Below are 23,268 nucleotides of genomic sequence, written 5' to 3'. Positions count from 1 at the left end.
CCTTTTTCTCTTGAACTCATTCTGTTCATGTATTGAACACCCAGCATAGACCAAGACAGTGCTAGCCCTCTGGGGACAATATTCAGAGGTCATAATTGCCATCTCCAAGGAACTGAGGCTCTAGAAGGAGAGACAGAAGAAAGCAAGTGGACTCAGAACTGTGTGGAAGGGTTTGTATTTGAGGTGTGTTGGGACACTCTGGGAGGAGAGGATAGAGCCCTAAACACTGTGGGGGTGATAGGGTTGGGGTGGGTCATGGAAAGGCACACAAAGCCCAACAGAGTCACTGAGTGAGCACAGGAAAGAATGTTCCTAGTAGGTAAGAGAATGTTTGCAAAGTCCTGGGAGAAGCAATGGGTTTGACAGGGCTGGAGGCCCAGATGGGTATGGGCAATGACAGGAGTCCAGAGCTTAGGGATGAGGCATGGCAGCCTGCAGCACTTTACTTGTAGGGCACCTGCTGTACTTAACCATGAAGGAAGTAGATTTCGTTGCACACTTGCTTTTTTAATTTAAAAGAAATGTACTATGAAAATGTTAAAACACACAAAAAATAGAACAGTATAATGAACATCCTCATACCCCTTATTGACATTGGACAGTATCAATATATAGCCAATCTTGTCTTATTTATATTTTTCCACTGCCCTGTCCCCCACCCCCTGGATTATTTTAAACTAAACCCCAGATATTTCATTTTAGTCAGTATTCAGTATGTATCTCTCAGGGAAAAGGACACTTTTTAAACACACCATAATACCATTACTACATAATACCATAATACCATTATTACAATCCCTACTCAGCAGGGAGTCTGCTTCTCCCTCTCCCTCTCCCTCTGCCCCTGCTCGTGTGCTCTCTCTTGCTCATACTCTCTCTCAAATAAATAAATAAAATCTTTTTAAAAAATTAACAATAACTCCAAATATCATCTAATATTCCGCCAGTTTTCAGATTTCCCCAGTTGGCTCAGAGACATCTTTTAAGAGCGGTGTGTTGGATCCAAACAGAATTTACCAATTGCACTTAGTTGATAAGCCCTTAAGTCTTGTTATATCCATAAGAGTTACTCCTGTCTCTTCTTGCCCCTGGCACTTATTTGTTAAGAAGAACAGGTGATTTGTCCAGCATTCTGGGTTTGGTCATTGAGGGGTTTTGAGCAGAGGTGTTTCATGGCCAGGGTGCTTGCTAGAACAATCTGGCAGCCTGGGGAAGGTGGACTGAAGAGGACCTGATAACCAGGGTGCCGGCAGAAACTGGGAAAGACTGGGTGTGCTAAGGTTGAGGCAGTAAAGCTAAAAAAGAGGCACAGGTCTGAGAAATACTTAGAAGTGGAATTGGAGGTAGAGGGTGAGGAAAAGAAGGAGTCAGCTGGTGGCACTCAGATTTCTGGTGTAAGCAGCTTTGGGTATGATGTATCATTATCAAAGGAGGGATTTGGATGAGGGGAAGGGAAGGAACAATGTATTTTTAAGATACAGATTTGGGTATTTAAATAAAGACCAAACTGAAATACACAGTGATGGGGTTTAGGACACTACCTCAAATTATGGCTCTTTGACATATTGAATATTTCAAGCAGAAGAAATGACATGCACAAGAAGGACTTTCTGACCTTTCCCTGAAACATGTCAGAAAACCCTCATGTGAGAAGTGCCCTCCCTAGACTCAGAGGAAAAGAGCAGCTTCATCTTGGAAGATAAAGGGACAGACACAGGAATCTGAATGAACAGGCCTTGCTAAGTGTCCCCCAGTTTAGTACACTTGACTCATACCCTTTGTCCAATCATATTTTTCCACAACCTTCCACTCTTCATCAAACCTAGCATAAAAACACTCAGATTTAACCATTTCTTCTGGTCTTCCTTTCCTTATGAAAGCTCCCATATAATGTAAAACGTATGTTAAATACATTTGTAAGCTCTTCTCTTGTTAATCTGTCTTTTGTTTTAGGGGTCCCAGTCAAATGCTTAGAAGGGTAGAAGAAAAAAATACGTCCCTCCCCTACAAGACACACACAAAATGACTTAAAAGGGAAACTTACTGATTTTCCACATAGATATGGAAGTGTAAGCAGTTCAGAACTAATATGGTGTTGGGACACAGGCTCCTTCTACCTTGTTTTGTCATCAACATGGTCCATGAGGGCTCACCACCAAGTCCACTGGCTCTAGTGAAATGGGAGGAGAGCATACCTCTTTCCTAATGGTCATGACCCACAAGTTTCCCAGATCCCTTTTGCTCACATATCTTTGGCTAGACCTTAGTCACGTGGCATACCTCACTGCCAGGAAAATGGGAAACATTATCCTGTGCCCAACTAACACTCTAGGGACAGAAAAAAGGAGAATCGAGGGGCTAAGAGGGAAATCTTTGTAGTTGAAGGTGTGATTTGGTTTGAGGCATATTGAGTTTTGGGTGCCCATGGATGAATTCCAGGGCAACCCAGAGGAGAGGTCTCGGGGGGAAAGTTGGACTTACGATTTGTGATTTTCATTAGGAAGCCATGGGCACTTGATTAAGGGAGGAACCCAACAGACCCAGCACTTAGGACAAACGTTGCATGTCATTTGTGGGATCATTTGGAAAGAAGCGAGGCTGAACGTGGGTCACATGGGAGTCATTGCAGTGATCTAGAAGACTTTGCAAGGGAGTAGTCACAGGACTCAGCAAGTAATTAGACAGGGTGGAGGAGGCAGGGGGAGAGTCAAAAATGACTCCAGGTGTCAAGTGCAAGTACCTGAGAGAGTGAAGATGTCACATATAGGAAAAACAGGAAGAAAGCCAGATCTCTTGATAGGGGGAGTGGATAAGAGGAGAAAGAAGAGATTGGTTTTAGACATTTTAATACGAGCTGCCAAGGGCCACGTGATTGGGCAGTGAAGGACCCGGGCTTGGTATCAGAGCTTGGAGTTCAAATCTGGATTCTGCCATTTCTAAGTCATGTGACACTGACCAGGTATTATAGCAACTTTGCACTTTAGTGTCCTCAAAAATAAAACGGGAATAATAAGAGGACTCATAAGAATTGCATAAATATATATAAAACCTGCACATGGTGTTTGATATATGTGTGATTTTATTATTACAAAGGATAACAAGTTAGGTAACTGGCAGTTGAAAAATACAAGCCAAAAGCTCCAGTGGGGGTTAGGGGTAAAGATTTGGGAATCCTAGCAACAAGGTGGGAGTGTGTAAGATCCACAAAGGAGAAGCCAGAAAGTGTAAGCACACACTTGGAGAACGTGCACATGTGGGGAGGGAGGCCTCCCCTGACCCCACCGGCCCCGCGCGGCTGTGGCTTCTCTGCACCATAGATATCATTTTCTCAGACCTTACCAGCCTTGTCACTTTCCATTAGTTAGCTGATTGTTCCATTAAAAGTCTCTTTCCCATCATACTCCATGGGGATAGACCCCATGCTGAACCCTAGCACCTAATGCTGAGCCCAGCACAAATTAGGTGCTCAGTAATTACTTGTTGTTTGAAGGAATCATGTCGGGTTGTAAGATCTGCTGGGGGAGGAGTCTGCAAATATTTGTGTTGCCATGGAAGAGCGCTTGATGGAGAAGAAAATGCTACAAAGGGGTTGAAGGGAGGAGGGGGGGTCACCTTTAACTTGGCTTCCTACGATTTACAGCAACCATCTCTACCCCTAGGCTTATTAAATGGCAGAACGGTTTTACTGAGAATGAAGCTTTAAAATGCAGTCAGCCAAGCAGATCTAATCACATAAGCAAGTGAAAAATAAACAGCCAGTGTCTGGAATGGCTAATCAGAAGCCGGAAAAAAAAAAATGAACGTATGTGATTCCCTCGAGGTCTGCCCGTCACCTTCTGGGTGTATATCCATGAAGCCTCATGGGGACATCCAATGATTCTGAGCACTTATTTACTTGAGAGGGACTGCCAACAGTTTTATGAATATAATAAATGGTTCTCAGGGCAGAGAAACAATCCTGCCTCTCTTCCAAGAAGAAGGAAGGCACGGTTGGGCATTTGGTGTCCTCCTCCAAATAATCCATCATCGTCAAGACAAATCCAGAGTCAGACTCTACAGTGTGACTGCATAAAAGTCTTTAAGTCTATCATAGAATGGTAGCAGGAACAGCCCTTGGAGACCATCCAATCCAAGCTCACGACCTCATCTTAATGATTGGGAAACCGAGATCTTGAAGGGAGCCAGCACATCAGAGAATGAGCTTTTACTGAGCACCTACTATGTGCCCAGCACTGCGCTATCTGCTCCCCCATATATCCTTCATGGAAGCCTCATAAATATTTTCTGTAGCTTGTTGGAAGCATTGATATGTACGTCTTACTCAGTGAGGGCAACTCACTTGCCCAAACCCCCAGTTGGGAGTAGAGTTTTGACTCAAACCCTGAGTCCATGCCTGCTGCATCAGTCAGGAGGAATGACGTTATGCTGCCGTAGCCACCCCATAGAGCAACAAAGAGTCACTACTGTTCATGCTCCATGTTTGCCACGGGTTGGTCAGGGCTCTTTTGATCACCTTCATTCAGGGATGAAGGAGGGACCGAGCCTGAGGGAGGCTCCACTGCTAAGGACCAAGAGCGAAGGAGTGTATCAACCCACGTTGCCCTTAAAATCAGCCCAGAAGTGCGCAACTCAGAGTTCGAGGGCCAACACAAGTTGCTTGCCGTACCCAACCTCAAGGGAGCAGAGAAGGCAATGCTACGGAGTGGCTGGAGATGCCTGGCGGGCTCCACCGATAACCACCACCCATCCTCTGCTCACTAGTCCTCTCAGCAGCCCCAGTGAAGCACTGAGGGGTCCCCTCGCTGGCAGAGCCCCTTCATGGCAAAGTCATTCATTTCTTGCACATGCACTTTCTGCTTCCCTAGGGTACCTCCATATCTGCCTGGCTAAGAAAGAGCAGTTTTTATTCTTTCGTCTATGGCAGTTTATATGAATATATTTATATTGGCAAACATTCCCGGACCCCAGAGCTGAAAGATGATATGCAAAGAGAACTAAAGTTACAGGCTATATGATAAAAGAAAACAGTGTTTGGGTTTCCCCAGATCTTGATATTAATGCTTATTTTTCTGCATGCTATATGGTGGTGGGAAAACATGTTTTTCTAGTCTATTTCTTTTTTTTTTCCCTTTTTCCTGCCTCCAAAATGCAGGTACAACTTTTACATTACTTTAATTTGAAATTAATTTAAGGAAGTAAAGGGACTTCCCAAGTAGCATTTTATAAATCTCTGTTTGTGGGTACGTGTGTGTGTTATTATGGAAACATGTTGAACATAGATAAAAGTAGAGAGAATAGTATTGTGGTTGTTTAAAAACATGTCTGCAAGTCATTTGCTATCCCTCTCATTATCTACGTCCTTCTCCCCTGATACCCACGTGGACATTGGTGATTGCCTCCCCCCAAGAGTATGATGGAAATAATGCTGCGGGACTCTGAAGCTAGATGAGAGAAGGCAGGACAGAGTCTGCCCGGGCTTCTCTCTTGGGATGTGCACCTCAGGACCCCTGGTTACTGTAAAAGGAATCCCTTTTTATTTGAAAAAAGATTTTATTTATTTACTTGAGAGAGAGCACACAAGCCGTGGGAGGGCAGAAGGAGGGGAAGAAGCAGACTCCCCGCTGAGCAGGGAGCCCAACTTGGGACTTGATCCCATGACCCTGGGATCATGACCTGAGCCGAAGGCAGATGCCCAACCAACTGAGCCATCCAGGCGCCCCTGTAAAAGGAATCCTAAGAGCTGTTGTAGGGTTGGGAAAAAATTAGTTTTCCCTGTACCCATCTTCAGTTCATTTGCTGGCGCCCTGTAAATTAGGCTGACAAAAGACAGATTAACAAAATTAACAAAGAGAAAAACAAAGAGAAGTTTATTAACATGTGCAGTGCACACACACACACGTGCGCAGGACAACTCAGGGATGAGTCACTCAAAGGCGTGGTTGAACTTGGGCTTATATAGCATCCTAGTAAAGACCAATAATTTTATAGAGACTTGGCAAGACAAAGGAAAAGGATTTGGAGCTTCTAGGGGCAGCAAAGTGTGGAAAAGCAAATTTCTGGGGAAACTGATGGTAAATAAAGGCTAGTTTTAGCAAAGTTTATGTAGATTCCTCTTGTGCCATCTTTGGACCAATAAGAGTCGAGAGTTGTCTCTGGTGATTAATTTCTGTCCTTCCTGCTAGAGAGGGGAGGGTAAACACCTTTACAAATTTCTGTCCTGCTTGTAGGCAAATAGGAGGAGTGCAAAGTGCTTTTCTTATATCTGCTTTTTGTTCATTGCTTTTAGCTCAAAATAATTCTTATGCCGAAGTGGTGTATTTTGGGGTGGCATATTTTGCTACACTTCACTGTCCTGGGAGAATCCTACACACAGAGAGACAGACAGACAGAGAGAGACAGGCAGAGTAGGCAGAAGAGCCCAAGGAGCCCCAGATGCTGGAGTCTTCACAACCCAGGTACCAGGATTGCATGTGAGTGAACCTTGAGCTGTTTCCAGCCTACCCACCATCTGACAACTGTAATTGCATGAGAGACACAAAGCAAGCACAATCTTGGTTAGCTCAGTCAACCTCCAGCACCTTGAAAGAGAATAATAAAATGAGTGTTGCTGTTCTAAGCCTCTAAGTCTTGTGGTGACATCCTACACAGCAATAGGTAACCATGACATGTATAACAAACCCCATGTACAACATCACTCACCTTCAACAGTGATCAGCTCTTGGCCAACCTAGACTCCCGCCCAGTTGCCCCACTTCAAAATATTTGGAAGCAAACCCCCTATGTCTCATCACATCCTTCCATCTATAAATATTCCAGCATTTATTTAAAAAGATAAAGACTAAATATACTTTTAATCACAATACCATCATTTGTGGGTTGAAATGTGTCCTCCCAAAAGATGTGTTGAAATCCTAACCCTGGTGGCAGTGAACATGATCTTACTTGAAAATAAGGTCTCCGTGGATATAATCAAGTTAAGGTGAGGTCATCCTGGATCAGGGTGGGGCTGACCCACTGACGGATGTCCATCTAAGAGGAGAGAGATTTGGACAAAGAGACACACAAACACAAAGCCCACACGATGGCAGACGCAGAGACTGGAGTGAGGTGTGGACAAGCCAAGGAACAGCAAGGATTCCCGACAAGCACCAGAGGCGGGGAAAGAGGCAGAGAACAGATTCTCCCTGGGGCCTCCAGAAGGAACCGATCCTGGTGCCAGCTTGATTTCCGACTTCCAGCCTCCAGAACTGAGAGACTAAATTTCTGTTGTTTTGAGACACCCAGTCTGTGGGAACTTGTTCGGGCAGCCCTAGGAAATGAGCACACCAGCCAAGAAACACTCTATTTTAAGTTGAGAATTAGGTATTTCTTTTCCCCTCACGCATTAGCTCTCATCCTTCCTGAGCTTGTTAGAGCTTCTCGGCGTATGTGGATGTATTATTTTGTACCTCATACAAATAGAAGACTATCAGTCGTACTGGGTCTGTTGTCCTCGTGTCACCCAGCCGTCTGTAAGCAGCTGTGGCCTGGACCCAGTTGAGAGAACTCAGCCCCCGTCACACATTCTGGAACAGGAAGTTGTAGGGAAAGAGCCTATGAGCTTTGGCCCCGGACAGGCCAGGATTCCCTCTCCTGTGAGCCCACTTCAGCCAGTGCATGTGGCTTCCGGGGAGTTGGTTCTCCCATCTGAGCCTTGTTCCCCCAATTGTACAAGAAGATTAACCCTTTATATTCCAAGCTATTACCATGGGAATAAATGGAAAGGTTTATGAGAATGCTGGCCCAGTGCCTGGCACACTGAAGCTTTGTTTCTGCTTTTTTTTTTTTTCTTTTTAAGATTTTATTTATTTGAGAGAGAGAGAAAGTGGGGCTTGATCCCAGGACGCTGAGATCATGACCTGAGCTGAAGGCAGATGCTTAACCTTCTGAGCCACCCAGGCGCCGCACCCCCTCCCCCCACCTTGTTTCTGCTTTGAATAACCAAAGTGGAAAGGAGAGCCCAGGTGGCTGAACCTCTTGGTTTCCTCAAAGTATTGCAGTAGCCGCCTCGGCTGTGCTCAGAAAGCACGAGATGGTCCTGTCTTCTCCAGGCTCAGGAAGACAACGAACTGGCCTGAGAAGCTGTCCCTCGAGCCATTGAGGGCCAAATACACAGGGCCTGATGTGGTGTTAGGAAGGGATTGCAAACAAATGTCCTACAGTTCTGCTGTAGGAAAGTCACTCCTTTTATCCTGAGCTTTGCACCTGCATCTTACAAAACGTAAGTGGTAACTCGGCTGCCCCGACCACCCTAGGGAGAATTAATTCATTAGAGTGCTCCCCTCTAAGACTGGAGGGCCCTGGATGGTATAAGGGCCCCAAGGGAGCATGAAGGAGGGGTGAGTTCAAACAGGCACGTCCCCAAAGGCTTTCCTGTCCTGTGCGGTGCGCTGGGGGTTAGCTGAAGCACAAAGCTAATGGGATGAGCAGCGAGACCAGATTTGGGCAGCATCTGCACTCTGACCCTTCAAAGTGTAGTTCAACCTCCTGTCTCTTTGGCTCCCCAGCCAGGGCACCTGTGCAAGGCATTCTGCCTCCTTGACCCAGGTCCCTCACACATTAAATGAGGGCGTCGGGCTGGACGAACCAGAGACCCCTTTGGGCTGTAAGGTCCACACATCGCTAACTAGAGCTCTAGCCTCACTTTTGCAGCTAGGTGCTGGCCGGTCCATCACTTGTGTGCTTGGCTTCAAGGAAGAGAAAACCGAGCTAAAGGTGGTTTTAGCAATAAACACCCTTGATGAATTCAGGGAACAAAAGGTCCACCGCCGAGGGCTGGACTGGCCGCTTGTTAGCGTCCCCCAGGACATCACATCGCTCTTCTCCTCAGTGCCTGTCTGGCTTTTCAGTCCCGTGGAGCCACAAGGGCCCAAAATAGCTTTGTTCCTGCCCTTGCTGTGCTTGATGTTTATATGGGAGCGCATCTCTTTCCCACAAGCGCCCCAGCCAACTCCCTTTACATCGCATTGGCCAGGACTGGGTCATGTGCCCCCCAAACCAGGGCCCAGCTCACCTGCCCAGATGCCCAGGTATGTCCAGACCAAACCCGATGTCTGTTGCTAGAAGAAGAGACGCCCGGTGAGGAGGCTCCAGCCCGCTGGGCCAAGCTGGTCCTATCCACAGCTTCCCTGAGAAAGAATCACAGCGTTAATAAAAGGATCATTCCTGTGGAAAAATAAAATTCACTTCGGGAATCTCCTTTTACAAAACCACTTCTGAGAAATTCCATCGGCAAAATGTGGGCCTTGCCTCTGTTTTACTCCCTCTTCAAACAAGGGCATTTCATTAGTGGGCCTGTTCGGAGAGAGCCCTGGGTTGGCTCAGGATAACAGTCTTCATCGTGCCTCGCAGGTGGATCTAGTGAGCGCCGGTGTCCTGAGCTCTGCCCAAGGTGAACAAGACACAGAAGGAGCAGCCGTGTCTCCGGTGAAACTTCGACGGACTCAGCGCGCCAGCCGCCCTGACAAAAAGCATCTGCTGTGGCCCCTCCAACCCGGGCCTGGCCGCTGACAGAAAGCTTCGTCCTGTTTCCACCATATTCTCCCAAAGACCTCTCCTGCTCTTGATTTCCCAGTCAAAACAATTTCCCCAGCACTGGCCTAGCGCGGACTCCAGAACGCAGGCAAATGACGTGAGAAGGACAGGTGAGAAGGAAGAAGTGAAGGTGATGTGCTGCATGATGTCCTATTAGATAGAAGAGACGTAAATGGCCAACAGAAGCTGGAGGGATTAAAATGATCTATTAAGAAAGTGTAGGGTTCCTGCAAAGGGATCCGCACAGGGCAGCCTGCTGTGTGGACTGGCACAGAAGGACACCAATCACCCTGGCCCTGGCATTTATTATTCGTGTGATTTGGGGGGGCCTCAATTTCCTCATCTGTAAAATGGAGCTAACAACGCCTTTTACAGATTACAGATAACGTTAAAGGCTTGGACAGGTGCAGTGCTAAAATAACAAACATTTCTAGCTGGAGAGTCAGTATACTGTAGCAGAAAGGGCACAGCTTTAGGGCCAGGGAGACACCTAAGTTACATCCTTTTCTGAGGCTGGCAGGTCCCCCAACAAACCTCTTTGAGCATCTGTAGAATGGTCTGATGCTATCCCCCTTGAGAAGATTAGACAAAATGGTCATAAAGTATCCAGACTGAACCTGGCACATGAATTCTTAATAAGTGGTACCTGTTGTGAATGAATGAACGAACGAATGAATGAATGAATGAATCAACAATTGTTGAGAGGAAATGTACAAAGGCCTTGCCAAGTGCCCAGGGGCAGTAAGCTCTCAATAAATGGCCACTCCCTTCCCCTGGGTGAGGCCACAAAATTTAAGGTGGTGTCCCCATAAAAATAATCAACATAAATAATATTTTAAAGCAAATTTAAAAAAATCCAAATTAATGTAAAAAATCTACAATGAGCAAAATATCAAAATGTTTAAATAAAGGTAGGATCGTTCACAGTGCTGGGTCATATTGGAGCCTGAGCCAAAAAGAAAAATCAGTACTTCTTCCGATCCTGTCTTTAGTTAAAAATGAAGGCTCCATTCCCTGTCCTGGTCTCCCCTCCCTCCTACCTCCTCTGGGGTTCTGATGGTTCCCTCTTGCATATTGGAAACAATTGTTGTGCTTTTTAAAAAATGAGAATGCCCTGACCTACCCCCTGGCCAACCTGAACAGAATGTCAGGGGGCGGGGCCTGAGCATCTGTATTTTTTAAATTCCCCAGATGATTTTAGGGTGCAGCCCGGGCTGGGAATCACTGTGAGCGTCAGAGCCTGGTGGGTTCCCTGAAAAGCCAGCCATCCCTCCCCTGGGGGCCCTCTTAGCAGAGAGAGGAGGAAGCAAGTAATTATACTCCGATTTTTTTCTGCGCAGACCCTGGAGAAGAGCCGAAATGTCAGGAATCTTTCTGGCAATTGGAGATTTACTGGTTCCTGGAGAGCCTCCTTGTAGAAACAGGCTGCCTGCCAGCTCATCCCTGGCTCCCCCAGCTGCCCACCTGGACAGTCCTGAGTCCTGCTTCTCCATGGCAGGTCATTAAGATTGCTGGCCTTCAGTGTCCCCTTCTCTCCCAGAGACAGTATACCTCCTTAGTAGGGTGTTCGTGAAAAACAAATGTCATGCAAATAGCATCCCTCTTGCCTGGCGTGGGCTAAGTCCCCCACAAAGGGCGGCTGCTATTATTCAATGCTAATTTTTACAGCAGTGAGAGTGAACTTGGATATGTGCATTCCTTTAGCTAAGTCAACAACTTCTGCAGAAGCATTTGGTAAATGCTTTTGGGTAGAGTCACTGTGTTGGCCTCTAGGAAGCTATGTTTATCTGGTCGTCAATACCTACTCATCATTCCGGTACTTCCAGCGGCTATTCTGGGCGCATGGGGCAATGGTGGATAGGAAAAGACCAAGCCCCATCCCTTGCAGTGAGTGTGCAGAGAAAAAGTCAAAGAACAAACAAATGTATGATAGAGGGTTAAGGAGAGGTGTGTGTTTTGAGGAAAAGAAAGCAGAATAGGGAAGAAAGAGCGCGCCCGGGAACGTGATTTTTGCCAGGGGTTGGTGGAGGTGACATTTGAGCCGAGTTGTGAATGAGTGAACCATGGCTTCATTTCGAGAATATTCCAGGCAAGAAACCATAATGCAAAGGCCCTGGGGTAGAAACATAGGGCCACATGGCTGCTGAGAGGTGAGGGGAGGTGGGGCTGAATATGGCAGGAAGTTGGGCTCTGGAGGTTTATTCTGAGTGCAGTAGGAAACCTTGGAAGATTTTGAAGGAAGTGGAGGTAGGGAGATAGAGATAAAAAGGCCTAATAAAGCCTTGTGAATTGCATGTGTGTAGGTGAGGTGGGGGAGGTTGCTATAGAGGTCCCTACTGAGGGTCCACAAGGCTCTGCCCCAGCCACAGAAACCTTCTGCCCACTCTCTTCTCATCCTCCAGCCCCAGAAGGTATCTCACCTCCGAGAACACTTGCCTGAACCTTGTAGGGCCAGGGGTTGAGGGCAGGGCTCATCACTGCTGAGAACGGGGTTCCTGGAGCAGCTTGGCCATTCTTTTCCTGGCAATCAGGTGAACTGCTGGAAGCTTAGCTTTTCCGTTTTCTCTGTTACAAGAAAGACAAGAAGGCCAAAGGAGTTAGAAGCAGAATTTCGAAACCAGTGGATGATTGAAATGACCTCAGTGTTCAAGGTATTCACTTCTTCTGGGTGCCCGAGCTTCAGGTAAGGGATGCTCCTTCTCTTCTCCCTGTGTTTGGACAGCCATTGAACATCCTAACCCCCAGTGTGATGGTATCAGAAGATGGGGCCTTGGAGCGGTGATTAGGTCATGAAGGAGGATCCTCACGAATGGGATTAGTCCCCTTCTAAAAAGAGACCCCGATACCTTTCTCCCTATCTTTCTACTATATGAGGATGAAGGAAAAGTCTGCAACCCAGAAGAGGACCCTCAGTGGCAGGCCATGCTGGGACCTGATCTCAGACTTCCAGCTTCCAGAACCATGAGGAAGAAATCTCTGTTGTTCGTAAGCTACCCACTCCGCAGTACTTTGTTATAGCAGCTCAGAGGGGCTAAGATACGGCTTCGGCTTCCACTCCGTGCCACACTGTTCCCGGAGCAGGGGGTACATGGAACTAGACTGGCAGAGGTGCCTGCCTCTGGGGTGCTTCTCGGCCAGGGGGAGACTTCTCCCCAAGCTGAGCACCTTCCCCTTCCTTCCCAAGGAAAAGTTCTGTTGTCTCTCCAGAGAGCTCAGAGATGCTCCACCACCAAAGGCTTCAGCTGCAGCCTTTTCCTAGGTCTTTACAAAGTCAGTTCCAAAGCCTCAGGCTAACAGTGAAGTCACTCTCCAGCATCAGTTGCACACCTCCGCACCGTGTGGCTGCTTTGTGCCGGGGGCTGGCATGGGCAGGAAGCTTATCGCTCTTCCTTTGATTTTCTAAAATTTGATCGTTTGCTCTGTATTGAATTTGTAGTTTGCTTGGGTTTTCTGGCTGTGTAAGAGCCACAACATAAGTCGTTCGCTCCAACGTCTCTATTTGTGCCTATTTAAATAAGGCTATAATCAGGGCGCCTGGGTGGCTCAGTCGGTGAAGCGTCCAACTCTTGATTTCGGCTCAGGTCGTGATCTCAGGGTCCTGGGATCGAGCCCTGCGTTGGGCTCCGCTCTGGGTGTGGAGCCTGCTTAAGGTTCTCTCTCTCCCTCTCCCTCTGCTACTCCCTCTCTAAAAATAATAATAAGAAGAAGAAGATTATAATTGAAGTATCTTAGGCCGAGGGGATTCTGTACCTTACCCTAGTCTAACAATGACTAAATTGGAAGGAAGGGTTTGCGGGGGACTGCAGACTGAAAAGGGAGTGCCGCCGGGAGCACTTTTCCTTGCCCTTCGAGCAGACCTTGTGGTGAGCCCGTGTCTCAGCAAAAGCATAGACAGCTCCGATCTTGTGTGATGCAGAGTAACTCAGACATTCTGCTCTAGTTCCCACTTTCCTTTCTCTCACTGAAGGGGCTGTTCCCAAGGGTCTTAAGTGCAGCGGTGCAGGGACCAAGCCCCTTACACCTTTGTCCCCAGAGCTCTTAACCTCGGGTTTTGCACACAGTTATTATTTAATGAGCACATGTAAACTGAACTTCACGCATTTTTGTTTATTTGTTCTTACCAGCCATAAGGGAGCTCAGCCTTCGAGGGTGCTGCTGGAAAAGCAACCATTTGCTCTTTGAAATGACATCATCTTCACTTTTTTGTATCAGTAGGTGTATTTTCCCCTCGTTCTTCCAATTTGGTCTATTTGGTCTCAAATCTTATTGGGGAAATCAATTGGAGGTTGCTTTTTATAATCTCTCTCATTCTGGTTGATTTAGCTATTATTGGACCATCTTTATTTCTTCCTAAAGTATTCAGATTTAATTACATGTTTTTCTTCTGCCTTTGGTTCAAGTGTGCTAATTATGCAGTATTTAGTCTGTCTCAAGTTTAATATTAGACTTTGCATTGTCCCTGAATTTGCTAAATTGCAGAGAACTTGTATTTTAAGGCTCTTTCCATTCATGGTGCTATTACTTGAGGAAAGTAATATATATGTGATATGTATATAATATATATCAAATATATATCATATGTATATATAAGAGCAGGCTTAATATTTCCAGTTTCAGGTGTAGAATTCTACTTACTGAATCAATGTTGGTTAATTCTGTTGTCAGCCAGCTTATGAGCATTGCTTTAGTAAAGTCAACCTAGTACTACAGCTTTTTCTTAGAATGAATGATGGAAAAACCAGGGGAATTGGGATACTGAAATGTCTCATTGTTGGCTTTTGGTCACTTCGCTGTGGCTCCTGTTTTAGAACCTTACTTTGAAGGGGAGCCTGGGTGGCTCAGTTGGTTAAGCATCCGACTCCTGATTTCAGCTCAGGTCATGATCTCATGGTTGTGAGATCGAGCCCTGTGTCGGGCTCTGCACTCAGTGGGAGTCTGCTTGCCCCTCTGCCCCTCCCTCTGCTCAAGCATGCTCTCTCTCTCAAATAAATAAATAAAATCTTTTTAAAAAGAGGGAGAAAACTCCTCTCAAATGTCTAACTAAGGTTGCAAAAAGAAGAAAAAAGAATGAGAGAGAAGGAACATTGGATGACATAATGCTTGAAATTTCTACAAATGATGAGAAAACTAGCTTCCTCGGTCTCAGGAAGCCCAACTAATGTCAAGTAGGATATTTAAAAAGACATTTTGGGGAGACTGGGTAGCTCAGTCAGTTGAGCGTCCGATTCGATTTCGGTTCAGGTCATGATCTCGGGGCTCCATGCTCAGTGGGGAGTCTGCTTGAGATTCTCTCTCACTCCTTCTCTCTCTTTGCCCCTCCCCACCCCACACGTGTGCTTTCTCTCTCTAAAATAAATAAACCTTAAAAAGACATCTGTAACTAGTCATAACAGAGAAATGCCAAAGATAAAAGATCTTAAAATCACTGGGGTACCTGGCTGACTTAGTTGGTGGGGCATGGGACTCTTGATCTCAGGGTCATGAGTTTGAGCCCCATGTTGGGCGTAGAGCTTACTTTAAAAAAAAGAAATTAAAAAGATCTTAAAATCATCCAGAGAAAGAGATGAAAAGAAAACAGATTATGCACAAAGGAATTAGACTTTTGGCTGACTTCTAGGATTGTAATGAAGCAAGGATGTGGTGGGATGTTATCTTCAAAGTCTTAAAACTGTTGACCTAGAAATGACAAGAATGAGGAAGAGGGTGGCGATTAAGGGTATTGAAATGAAGTAGCAATGGGAAAGAACAAATGGGATTTTTTCAAGGAACTTGGTGGTGTCATCAAGTGGACTTACAGGTTAAAGAGTAGGTAACCTTTAACCAGAGTTTCAGGGTTTTCACGTTGACTGCCTGAACCACAGTGTTGTCAATGTCAGAAACCGAAAGTCAGGAAGGACAGATTTTGGAAGAGATGTGGATGAATTTAGGAATTTTGTTGTTGTCATTACTACTGTTGTTCCTGAGTATAAACGTGAAACAAGATCTGGGTAATGTAGATGAGTGCTCATTTTAATAATATCTACAGTTTCCTGGAGACTGGTATTTTGTAGTATTTTTAAAAAATAAAGTAACACGGATCCATGGAAGAAAATGAAGAAATTACCAAAATGCACCAAGGGAACATAACTAAAGGGTTAACTCCCCTTTGGGATTTTGAATGCCTCCATATTTTAGTAGCAGTAGAACACCCTGGCAGGCATTTAAAGTATGGAGCAAGTGTAGATGCTGATTAATTCTTGATGGTTGACTGAGCATTTGTTTAATCTTTGGTTGAGATGTGTTGCACTTCGAGCAGAAGGGGGAACATGCATGAAACGATGTTCTCAGCACTCTTCCCGCATGCTATATGCCTAATGCAGTGAACTGGGATTCACAAGGCAAATGTCAGTGGTGAATGTATTAACCTCGTTTCCTTGGGAACCACTGAGTGGAGGGGAAAATGCTGGTCACATCTAGCAGCCTGCTATGTGTAAAGCAATTAGTTCCAGAATTTGTCAGATGACAGTTCTGTTTTTGAGCACTTTCTTATCAATTAGGAGAAAAATATCTGACAGGCGGGGATTTCTCAGCAGTTTGGGTGGCAAGTTGGTTTATAAGCAACAGGAAGGCAAGTTTAAACTACCTCCTACCAAGATCATTATATTTTGTTCCTCTCAGTGGAGGGTCTTGATGGATCGGCTCAGGGTTAAGGTACAAGCGAGGAGTGAGCAGGCTGACGTTCAGCTCGTGCTCCTTGGAATAAACACAGATTGTGGCGGACATCCTGCTTCATCCTCAAAGTCGGCACACAAAGCTCTGAATTATTTTGCTCTGGTAAGTAACAGCGGTGCGGCGAATGAAGTATTTCTTTTCTGTTAATCATATGGGTTTGGGAAAGAAAGCTTTGAGCAAGAATAATAAAAATAATCAGAGCAATGCAGCCATTTATGGAGTGCTATGTGCCATGCTCAACGTGTACGTCCATCACGTCGGCCAGACACCCCAACGAGCCCTGTGTGGAGGGTCAGAAGATAGCGAATTGGCCTGTAGTATGAGCACGATGAAAGGAAGCAATGAAAGCTGCAAGGAACTCACGATCTAGAAGTCCCATTTATGTATGTATTTTTATATTTTACTTTCTCTCTATTTATATTATGATGTTTTGTGATCTTCAAAGATCTTCCTGGCTGGAGAGAGCCGCCTCTCCTTGCGCTAGCCAATGCTTCGAGACAGCCAAAGGCCAGGCAGGGGTGTGCCCTTGCTATGCAAGCTAACCAACCAGACCTCCTTTGTCTGCCCGCCGCCCCCATAGCCTAGCAGGCAAGATACCCTCTCTGCCTTAACCATCCCAGGGCCTGGTGCCAGGCAACTAGAGACCACCCCGAGAGCCCAGAGTCTGCCAAATTATTCAAACTAACCATTCTAGGATGTTCGCCCCGCCCTGTTTGTCCTTCTTGGGGAAACCCCGATAAAGAATGTGTCCCAAACCTTCACTCCCGTCTTCCGCCTCCTGACCCCCTTGGTGTCTTTCCTGTGTGACCTGATTGGCGTGCCTTCTGTCTCTAGGACCTGTGAGTGAAGTAAACCTTGTTTTCCTGAGCCTCTCTTTGTCTCCTCTTGTGGCCACACCTGACAGACATCTCATAAAAGAATACGCAACACTGTGGGTAATAGCCATTATCCACAAACTTACCAGTGCTTATGCCCATTTTAAGTTAAAAAAAACTGAGTTGGAAAGAGCTTAAGCCCTCATAGTTTGTTAAGGGAAGAGTAGAATTTGAGCCTGGGTTTGTCTGTCTGCAAGCCCCACTCAAACCGCGCTCCCTCACTACTCAGAGCTTGGGCTCCGACCAGCCGCACGGGCTTCACCTGGGAGCTTGGTAGCAGTGTACAATCTCGGGCCCCATCCCAGACCTAGTGAATTCGATTCTGCCTTGTAACCAGACCCCAGGTGGTCCCAAGGGAAGCTGGAGAGGCTCTGTTCTCCACCCACTCGGCCAAGCACCACTGAGTGGGGAAATGTGAACCACAGGGCATTATGGGAGTAACACCAATGAAGCCAGACAGAGAGGGTCTGGGATTCTAGAGAAGGAAGCTGGTGTTGAGGGCTGCGATGGCCAGAGAAATCTACCCAAAGGAGGTAGAACCTGTAGGGAACAGTTAGGATTCCAACCCATTAGCATTTAAAAAATTTTACCAAACTATCCTTCGCACCTAACCACCCCACTATTTCCATACACAGAAGCCACTGAGGTCTCCATAAACTGCCCCAGGTGCCATATTTTCCTGGAGCTCAACATTTTATCTATGATATGGTGAGTGCCTGCATAGGGAAGCAGTACTCGGTTGGGAAGACAGCTCAGGTGCCGGGAGGGAGACTGTCCCCTGTCCCTGCTGGTACAGGGACATGCGCGCTGCAGTCTCAAATCCTACTTGGAAGTAGGTGTGCTAAGGACTCATTCACTTCACCATTCCTGTGTCCCTCTCAGAACCATCTTGTAGCCAAAGTTAGAAAAAGCCAGTCTCCAAGAAGCACTTTCTATATTTAAACTTAAAGATGGAGTAAACATTTCTTGAAATGCTTATTTCAAGAAAACGTGCACGTTTTTAGGCACAGGCAACGATTTAAGTTTATCTGCTAACACAGGAATTTTTTTAAGGCACGTGATTCTTTTTCTGCACACATGGGAGAGTCCTGACCCACGTTTGTTCATATGCCTATTTACATAAGAGATAGAAGAGCCATTACCAATGCCAGCTAACTGTTAAAAGGCCAACCCTAAGACCTTGGTCCGTTTCCACGGCACCTGCAGTCCGTCAGCCTACGGGGGCCTCATGAGACCCTCACCATGCCCAACCCCAAGCAACCAACTTACACAGCCTCCCTCGACAATGACCCGATTCAAAATATCCAGGCCCTTCTATCAGCCTGCAGCCCTGCTTTATTTTTCTTCATAGCACTTACCACCATCAGACTTGGTTTTCACAGTTTTTGTTATTTGTCTGTTTATAGTCTATCTCCCTGCCACTCCAATGCAGGGATTTTGATGGTTTTATTCACCACTGAATCCCCAGCATCTAAAATAGTGTCTAACACAATAACCGCTGGTTGAATAAATAAACTTGTGTGTAAATAGAAACCTAAATGAACATGCTAGTTAACAATCACCAAACGAGTGACTGATTTTTAGAGATTGGAGCATCAAAAATCTCACACAGCATAGGGAAGAATGTGGTGATGGCCTCCCTGGCCTGGGGATTGGCGTGGGCCTTATTAAATGTGCCCCTACAAGAAAAAACAATGTAGGCAGGAAGAAAAAGAAAACATAGGCAGAAGCATCTGAGTAAATGGTCTGACAGGTATGTTCTGCAGCCTGGAAGAACACGGTGTCTCTTTCTGGCCACATTTTGGTGCTGCTCCTACTGTCTAGAAGAGTGCCCAGGCCTGCTCTCTGGGCACCTAAAGAGAACCTCCTGGTGCCACTGCTGAAATGTTGTTGGTTAAAAACAACAAGAAGCTCCCAAACACTTGATGTTGCTCGCAGTCATCATGGTAAGTGGTCCCAGAGTATGCTCCATGCGCAATGGATTCAATGGCCTCATTCCTTCTATGAGGGAGGGGAAGGAAAAGGGAGCCAAGGAAGTATGCTGAGGCCCAGTGATACAGCTTTGGCAGGTGGCCTCGCTACTGATCAGGACAGAGTGGAAATGCTATAGGGCCTCAACATGGCCCTACGAGAAGTCAGGGAATGTCTCCCAAGGAACATTCCATGGCACAGTCTTGGGAGATGGTGTGCAGATATGAAGGGCTCCAGGGTCAAACATGATTTGGAAAGCCTCAGTTAACCAAGTTAGAAGGTTTTCTTCTGTACAGAACTCCTCAGGTCTTTAATATGCTAATTCAGATTATGATTCACTTCATGATTGTGATCTAGAGAGAAATGGGCAGCAAAACAGAGACTGGGGGATAAAATCAACAGGCATTGGTGATGAATTAGAAGGGAATATGGTGTCCAGACTGCCCCCAAGGTCCTCTGGCTCATGCAGTGGGTGGATGGTGGGGCCATGTGCCAAGACCGGGAGGCAAAGGCCCTTGTTTAGAAGGGAAGAACATGGCTTTGGTTTAGGCATGTTGAGTAAGGGAAGCCTTTGAAAGAGCCAAGGAGAGATGACAATTGGAAGTGGAGATTTTGTTGACATTTTAGGCTGGATGATTCTTAATTTAAAAAGTAATTAATTAACTAGTCAATTAATTAAAAGCAGTGGAGATTTTGAACTCCAGGGAGAGTACTCTTCTGCTGAGTTGGGATGAATGAGGGGTCTCGAGCTGCCCTGAGGGCCTCTGGGGAACCCAGTGCTGTGAGCCATCTCTGGAGGGGCCATTTAGGGGCCCTAGAGCTGCCATATCCCCTTACCTCAACCCATCTAAGTCTCTTGATCCTTCAGATAAATTACAAACTAAGCTTCAGAATTCAACATGGGATCAACATATGTACATCGAACTATTTTTAAATGAAGGATGGCAAATAAATGTCATTTTGCATGCCAACTCTGGTAATTAAGAGTAGCTGCTGGTGAGTGGTGGACATCTCAGAGACACACCCAGGGCCATGGCTGAATAATGACGTCTGCCCAGATCTTGGAAGGGCAGGGTGGAAAGAGTCCATGCCACAAATTTGCCGTCCTAGGCCTAAGCCTTGTAGGAGGTCGTCAGCCAAGCAATTGGGCACATTCCTGGTCATTTTCCATGATGAAAATGAGCAAAATCAAGCACCTGCATTTGGGAGCTTTTTGTTGCTTTTAAGGAGCAATTTTTCTGCAGTGGCTCTGGGTTCTCCCTGAGCTCAGAGAGTGGCAGAGAGATTGTCAAAACAAATCTGCATTGACTTAGAATTGTATACTTATCTAAACAGAACTTGAGTTACTTCAGTTCTGTCATTTTTGTGAGCCCAACTGAAGTTTTTGTGTTTAAAATTTAGAACAGTATAATAGCGCACAAACTGCAATGTGTAACATTTTGGTTTGATAAGTGCAGATTTCAGTCATGAAATATATTGAATTTGAATAGCTTTACAATGGAAATTTCTTTTTTTTTTAATTGTTAATTGCTTTAAAACTAGAGGGTGAATCAAGAAAACCGTGATTATCACTAAATATAATTGCATGGTATAGAGGAGGATTGCTAAAACTATTCATTTGGTCATGAAACACGCTAGGAACACATTTCTGTAGAGATCACTGGGTATCCTCAAAAAAAAAAAAAAGCAGTTTTGCTTAAGTGGGAATGATTCAATAGTGAAGGAAACTGGACATTGCAAGAGACAGAAAAGAGAATTGCTGGGCGTAGTACTCTTATAGGGAAGGGTTGGCCTCAAGACCAAGGACAGGTCAGCCCTGGTCATGGGAGGATAGTCTGTGCACAGAGAAGAGTCAGCAGTGTGGGGTTGAGTGGTGGCCTGGGGAGGTTCTGTTCCCCTTACTTCCGCTGACAGGTAGCAGGAAGCAGGAAGTGAAGTCATAGGAAGTGACGGGATTCAGAGAGGAAATGGATTCTAAGAGAGAGGGAGGCTGAGTGGATCAGGGGAATGGGGCATGTTCACCAGTCTTCCCCAGACCTTATGTATTGACTTTGAAATGTATACTCCCTGCAGATGTTAAAGCACTATGTCTACACCTGAAACTAATATGATATTGTAAGTCAATTATACCTCAAAAAAATTGTTTTTAATGTGTACTCCTCACGGTGCACAAGAACCGTCACTCATCCCTCCTTGGCAAACAAAGAAGCCTGTCTGCTGCCCCAGCACCTAGCACGCCTCGCAGCTGTGCCAGAGCCCGGCTTCTCCGACTGCCACACAATATGTCCTGGTATTTACGGGAATGGGCTTGGGGTGAGGTCTCACCCAGCCCAGCCATTTATCAGTGGGATCATTTAGAGCATGTTACTCAGTCTTTCTAAGCATGTGACATTGGGCACTTTGCTCACCCTCTCAGCTTTAGCTACTTCCTCTGCAAAACGAGTTAACTAATAGTCCCAACCTCAGCTGGGTGCATTGCAGTGATTAATGTGAAATAATGTATGTAAGGAGCTTAACTGGTCACCTGCTACATAGTGATCAACAAATGGTAGTATTTTTTTAATTGTAAAATATTTCCATTTTTAATTGTGCTACCATCACATAACTTGAACTTTGCCATCCTACCCATTTTTTTTGGCATCTCACAGGTGGTTAAAGCACCAGCTCTGCACCTGCGCCAGGCAGCATCCTGTGAGGCCACCAGGAGCCTGGTGGTACATTCACATTTTGTGCAGTAAGTTTCCAGAACTCTTTCGTCTTGCAAAACTGAAATTCCACACCCATCAAACAACTTTCCATTTCCCTTTCCTCCCCACCCTCTGGCAACTACTGTTCTGCTTTGTTTCTTTGAGTTTGATTGTTTTAGATACCTCATATAGGTGGGATCACACAGTATTTGTCCTATTGTGAACTGGCTTACTTCAGTTAGCATGATGTCCTCAAGGTTCATCCATGTTGTAGCATATGACAGGATTTCCTCATCTTTTAAGGCTAAATAATAGTCCATATATACCACATTTTGTTTTTCCATTCATTCATCGATGGACATTTGGGTTGTTTTTATCTCTTGACTATTGTGAATAATGCTGCAGTGAACATGGGTGTGCAAATATCTCTTTGAAATATTACGTTCAAGTCTTTTGGATACATATCCAGATATAGGATTGCTGGGTCACATGGTAACTCTATTTTTAATTTTTTGATGAACCTCCATCCTGATTCCCATTGCAAGCACCCCATTTCACAATAGTGCACAGGGTCCCGATTTTTCCACATTCTCATCAACGCTTGTTATTTTCTGTTTTATTTGGTTTTGGTTTTGGTTTTTGATAATGGCCATCCTAATGAGCATAAGGTGATGTCTCATTATAGTTTTGATTCTCATTTTCCTGGTGATTAGTGATGTTATGCATTTTTTCATAAGCTTGTTGGCCGCTTATATATTTCTTTGGAGAAATGTCTATTCAAATCCTTTGCTCATTTTTTAATCTGGTTATTTTTGTTGTTGTGTTGAGTTGTAGGAGTTCTTCATGTATTCTGGATATTAAAACCTTGTCAGATAAATGATTTGCAAATATTCTCTCCCGTTTCATTTGTTGCCTTGTCACTCTGTTGATTGTAGCCTTTGCTGTGCAGAGAGTTTGAAGTGTGATGTAGTCCTATTTGTCTATTTTGGGTTTTCTTGCCTGTGCTGTTGGCGTCAAATCCAAGAAATCATTACCCAAACCAATGTCATCAACATTTCCCCCCATGTTTTCTTTTAGGACTTTTATGGTTTCGGGTCTTACATTTAGGTCTTTAGGGTGTAGTTATTGTTTATATTATTGTTATTACTTCTACTCATGCTATCCACAAATGTTCCTGCCATCGATGTAGAAAATTAAGAGCTCACTATCATGCATTTCAATCTAATAAATACTGATTGTGCTTACTCACATATAAACCTCTACTAACTCCAGTAGCAGGAATATAGAAGTAGAAAGACTTGACCCCTCCTCTCAAATAATGTCTAGTCCAGAAGATAAAATATTCCCAATGCCACCTCATGGCTCACTCGCAGGCTCTGCTCTTGCTGGGGTGCAATCATTAATTCTATTTGCAGTTGTGACTACTGCTTAGCTTGTTTCCGGCTGGGCTT

General features: G+C 45.3%; 1 protein-coding gene across 3 annotated transcripts in view; it reads left to right on the top strand.

Annotated features, from left to right (window-relative positions):
* The window catches only part of GPR45 (G protein-coupled receptor 45), an 82,533-nt gene that overhangs the window by 24,657 nt on the left and 34,608 nt on the right, over positions 1 to 23,268 (top strand). The window contains exon 1 of one of the 3 annotated variants that reach the window (XM_036096558.2): positions 16,243 to 16,386. The exons of the other annotated variants lie outside the window; for them this stretch is intronic. The gene's annotated coding sequence lies outside the window, so the exon portion shown is untranslated. Of the gene's footprint in view, positions 1 to 16,242; positions 16,387 to 23,268 lie in introns of those variants that run through there. 3 annotated transcript variants of the gene reach the window in all.

This window comes from Halichoerus grypus, chromosome 10 (genome assembly GCF_964656455.1).
Source record: "Halichoerus grypus chromosome 10, mHalGry1.hap1.1, whole genome shotgun sequence".
Classification (NCBI taxonomy): domain Eukaryota; kingdom Metazoa; phylum Chordata; class Mammalia; order Carnivora; family Phocidae; genus Halichoerus; species Halichoerus grypus.
The sequence above is the reverse complement of the archived record's forward strand: the minus strand, read 5'-3'. Positions and strand labels throughout refer to the sequence as shown.